The sequence below is a fragment of the Papilio machaon genome, chromosome 27 (genome assembly GCF_912999745.1).
Source record: "Papilio machaon chromosome 27, ilPapMach1.1, whole genome shotgun sequence".
NCBI lineage: Eukaryota > Metazoa > Arthropoda > Insecta > Lepidoptera > Papilionidae > Papilio > Papilio machaon.
This window is the reverse complement of record NC_060012.1, coordinates 1,903,231-1,908,740: the sequence shown is the minus strand read 5'-3', so window position 1 is coordinate 1,908,740 and position 5,510 is coordinate 1,903,231. Positions and strand designations below refer to the sequence as shown.

General features: G+C 32.6%; 1 long non-coding RNA gene across 1 annotated transcript; it reads left to right on the top strand.

Annotated features, from left to right (window-relative positions):
* Positions 1–5,006: 5,006 nt before the first annotated feature.
* Positions 5,007–5,510, top strand: LOC123722537. The gene is made up of 3 exons (XR_006756510.1): positions 5,007–5,035; positions 5,193–5,219; positions 5,431–5,510. It is a non-coding gene; the product is annotated as an uncharacterized LOC123722537 (long non-coding RNA).

The window sequence follows — 5,510 nt, the reverse complement described above, 5'->3', positions numbered from 1 at the left end:
AGGGGTGACTAGGCCATAGTCAACCACGCTGGCCAAGTGCGGGTTAGTTGACTTCACAAATATCATTAAATTTCTTCTCTGATATGTGCAGGTTGCATCACGATGTTTTCCTTCACCGTAAGAACGTCGGATAAACTTACCATTAGCCAAGAACTATTTTTTCTCTCTAATTGATATATTTTGTAAGTGTAATCTGTTTTGTTTTTGGTTAATAAACTGTAATGTATTTTTATTTATTTCTTTAATTTATCAACCGGAAAGTACATCTTATACAAATTTTGTTTATATGGATACGAATACTTTCCCGCTTTTTTGCTACGCCTACTCTTTCCAAAGTTCCTTATTCAATAAAATAAAAACCATCATTGTAAGGTAAACATGTGCAAATCCTTTGATGGCACAGTTCAATATAAAACATTAATACATCAGTACATTTTCCTCAGCTGATTTCATAAATCCTTTTTAGATGTCGAAATGAAAAATCTTTGATATTTATTTTGCGAGATTTTGAGCTTTCAATGTTGTTTATTGATACAAAAATTTTAAAATAATGTAATTCAAAGCAGGTTAAGTGGCTTACAGTACCTTGCGGGTCCAGTACAACAATGGGTTCAGGGCCCTGTTGGGACTACCGCGCTTCTGTAGCGCATCTGGGATATTTGCACATGTTCGTGTTAACGGCATTGCCGCAGTGATAAGAAAAAGAGTAGCATCCCTGATGCAGCAGATGCGGAGAAGCGCCAACAGCTACCTGCAACTCATTGCTGATAGAGCGGGCTTGGACTGTCCCGTATTAAACAGCGTCTAACAACAGTTTCGGGATTTTGGTAAATAATAAATAAATTTTCTATTAAACCAGCAATATTATTTTAATTATAATTCTAGAAGCAAATACCTTTATTCAATTTTTTTCTGTCCATTAATGATTTTGGCAACGGAGTCCAGACACGTCGGACGGATTATGAAAATTTGATGATTGAAAATGAATTTATTCCAAACACGTCACTCGCTAAATTAGAACGCCTTTAAACGCTCGCTCTGTCAATTTCTTTAAGTCACCGTCAGATTTTGAACATCGTCATTATCAAAACTAGCTGAATTATTGGTAAATTATAAATTGAACGTATTATCTTTCATGTGCCGACAGATTATAAACTGCAGAATAATCAGATTGTGAACTTAAATTACATTGCATTGTTACGTAGGTGTAAGTTAAAATAGAAGAGAATTACTCTAGGAAATTCAAGAAAAGAGACATCAAGTTTTCAACTATTTATTTGTTTAATAATTAACCGTCATTTTATAATGTGACCAATAATATTTTGAATAAACCCAAAGGGCAACCACTGAATAAAACATATTTTTTAATTGAAATCTTATATAAATTTTAGAACATCCTTTACATACTCTGAAATTTATTACACACGTAATCTAAGCTAAGGGACCTTTACAGATTTCGTCACTTGCGAAAGTAATTAGTGTGGATCAATATTGTCCCACTTGATCCGAAAACTTTCTTAATAACTCAACTAAAACTTTAACAAACTTGTCATACATTACAATAGTTTAAACATTGAATGTTTACATTACATATTGTCAACATCCTGTATTGCAAAATATTATAAACAGTGAATTAAAAAAAAAGTTACCACACAGATTACATCGCTGTACGAATGGGTATAGCACTATACATCTGAAGCTCAAGCTGGAAAAATTGTAACGATAATTTCTCTAAATTTCTTAAGATCGTATCGATAAAGTATGTAATTTGTGCAGCGCCTCTATCGGGCGTAAAAGTAACTAAGAAACATATAAGCAAATTTCCAACAGTTATCAGCTAAGTCCTAACACAAATATTTGTGAGAATCGACATCGTATGTAGATAAATAGATAGTAGTAATATATAGTAGAAAAGAATGAAGATAAAAATATTAAAGAAATTAAAAACAAATAAAATATTAAACGGGTTTTATCTTAGGGCAAATGGGTGTAATTTCAATTATATTAGACTTTACTTAAACAAACACTGCTAGTGAAATAAAACTGTTAAAAAAAAAATTCATTTCATGTATATTTGAAGGCAATAAGAGACACGAGTCATTCACAGCAATAATATTGTGTAGAGGTTTCCAATTTCACAAACAGATGTGTAGACGTCTCCAAGGCAAGGCGAATAACGCTCTATAAAGATTCTTATTACTTCCTACGTACTTTATATTATTTACATAAACTACCTATATTAGGACACTGGGAAGGCTAACAAGAAACTTTATATACTCAGGCTATATTTAATTCGGGGCAATTAACGTAACGCCGTTAGGACTAACGCCTTGAACAGATATTTGGCGTTCCAAATATTTGTTCAAGGCGTTAAAATATTGTGTGCATAATATTAATGTTTGATTGTACAACACAATTTGTACATCCTAAATCGGCCCCGGGTAGGGGACTGACTGCGGATATACAGAACGACTCGCACGGGAGGTGCACCGGCAATAATCAACGGTGCACCCCCAATGCGGAGCACGGGGAAATAAAACCACCTAATGCTGGTAAAACGGAAGAGATTTATTTGATGTGTATTTCGCCTTATATATGTTCTTAGATGCCTGACCAAGCATGAGCATTTACACGATCTTCATAGGTGTGTGTGTGTGTGTTACGTGCGCCCCAATCTTTTAGACTTCCTGCCACATATCACGTATGCTCTACATATTTTTATCGTTGCTGTGCAATCTTCCGGTACTATGGGCAGGCTCTGCTCTAGCCATGGTCGTTGATACGAACACAATTGGTTAATGTTATAAAAATTATATACCGAAGCATCATAGTAGCAGAAACTAAATTTCTTTCTGTCCTATGTCTTCCCGATTTAAACACCTAATTTTCCTTGTTTATTTGCTCTAAGAATATAGTACATATCCCGCGGCGAAGTTATAAACCGTGTACATAATTGCCAATAATCTTAAGAATCTGTATCGAATCAATTATATATAGTAGCGAGTTTTAAATCGAATAATTTTCTTTGAATTATCGAGTTGAAATGACGCTTATTTTGTTACTTTTTTTGCCACAAATTAACGCGGTAAAAATAATATTCTAATTATATTTAAATACTATTTTTCAAACGAAATTTTAACTTTTACAAAAGTTTTAACTTTAAATTCAATGAAATTTAATTATTCAAACTTTCGTGAGATATTATCATTAACTTATATAGGAACGGCTAAAACACTCACGTATATATCCGGTGTCGGCACCGACTAGTTTAGGGACTAGAAATAATACCAGTCCCAATCACCCTGATGAAGGGTACCCGATGGGCTCGAAACTAGTCGGTGCCGACACCGGATATATTGAGTGTTTTACCTGTTCCTATATAAGTTAATGAAATTCATTTATATTTCATTGTATAGGCAATAGGAAATAAATGTTATTCTCTAGAAATATGCAAATTCTTACCAATGTAACCTCTTGTAACCTTGACATCAATTATTTTGAAGATTGAGGTATATTATTAAGACTTAGGTTTAATTCGTATGGTTATGAATGCTAGTAGTACACTTATTCCGGTTTATTATTGGAACGAAGTTCCTTATCGCGCGTTGTGAAAGGGGGCTAGACGGAAAAAATTCTTACGAAAAGTTGTCACGACACTTTTTGCTATAGTATTTTTTTTTATATTAGTTTCGATAGTTTTTAATGTTGTATGTTAAAATTATACTATTCGTTACAGATCATGTTTCCTGGTATGTGGAGAAATAGTACAGAACCAACGTGTCACAATCAGGTGATTAAATAATAATTTACCAAAGATTTTTCTGACGAAACACCGTTATCTATACTTATCAATAAAATTAGAATGTCTGTAAGTTGTATTGAAAAAAAACATGTTTCATAAACATGATGTAGTATTATTGATTGACGTAGCTATTACGAAAAACAATTTTTTTAATGTTTGTCTGTCTGTTGGCAAGCCTGCGTTATTTTCAGCGTAATCTTCGAAACGTGTGGTTCGATTTTGACCGAGTAACCAAGATTTTGAACAACGCCATCTATGTTTATTTTTTATATCATAAGGTGGCAATCTAGCAAGCGACCACCTGATTCAATAGAAATAGCGGAGCGACCGCTATCTGCAATTGCAAATGCGTTGCTTTTAATCAACGGAGAAGGGGACACGCAGAAAGAGAATAATTCCCTTTACTACGCGTCCTTCTCCGACAAATCTAAATGCCATTTCCATCCTATCTTCTATAAGAAAAAGGTGGGAATGGAAAGAGAACTAAAATTAGGCTTGTAATATTAAATTAACCATTTTTTTTGTTTGTTTGTGTAGTGTAACAAATCGAAGTGCATCGCTGAGGTAAGTGTTTTCTAATCACCGTGAACGTATGTGGAAAGCTGGGTGGGGGAATCGGGTTATAAGCTTTAAATAGTTGATTGTAATAAGAAGTGACAATGAAGTCACAAGTCATTTGTTTAACCGTGTTTTTCTGAGACTTAAATTCCCTTTTTAAAACATATTGTCACCTCTGTTTTGTCAAAGATAATGGTAGGGATGCCGATATGCTTTATAATTTTTGATACGAGATTTTAATCTCAGAAATAAACAGTAAGACGGTGGTCACTGTTGCAATGACTGGTTGGTTTTTTCATCCTCCGTTAAACACTAAGATGAGACAGAATTCACGCATTTTTAGGGTTGCCACTTCGTGTGCTATGAAATGCAACTTCGCTATTGTATTCTGTTCTCAGATACGCTTAATATAATTTTAAAATGTATATCGGAACAACATAATATTTTTTTTTTGTATGAATGACAGTTAAATTGATAATATTTTTGTCCGTATAAATTATAGTTGTACGGTATTTTTTTTTTAATAGTGCGATGGATCTGAAAGTGTTGCAATGGTAAGTTTTTTTTTTATTTTTTTTTCTGTTCAAAAAGTCAAAGGTAAATAACTAATTTCAATCTATAAATAACATAATATACTTAAAATTTCAGTGTAGGGGTTCACAATGCAAATCCAGTGTAAGTCGTGATTTTTAAAAAGTTTCTTAATACGTGAAACGTGAAACTAGATGGCGTTGATTTACATTTAATTAACACAATAATTTTTCAAACATTATTTGCGATTTTTATTTGAACTTAATATAATGTTTTTACAGAACATTTATAACATTTTCAGACTAGAGGCGAATTGTCCACTTCAACGGTTTGTCATATTTTTAGTATTTTTGCCTACAAAATATATTAAATGTTTTTCACACATTTGATCTTGATTTAAAACCTAAAATTTAAGATTTTAGCCCAATTTCAAATTCAAAAGAGTTTTAATAAAATTAAACTAACTTAATCTTGCATAAGTACAGATAAGAAATATATAAAATTAGTATTAATTGCTTAATTTATCTATAACTTTACAGTGTCACGGTAGCAAATGTGTAACAAACGTAAGGGTCTTTCTAAAAATTATTCCTTAACTTGTTTTTATTACAAACCGCCA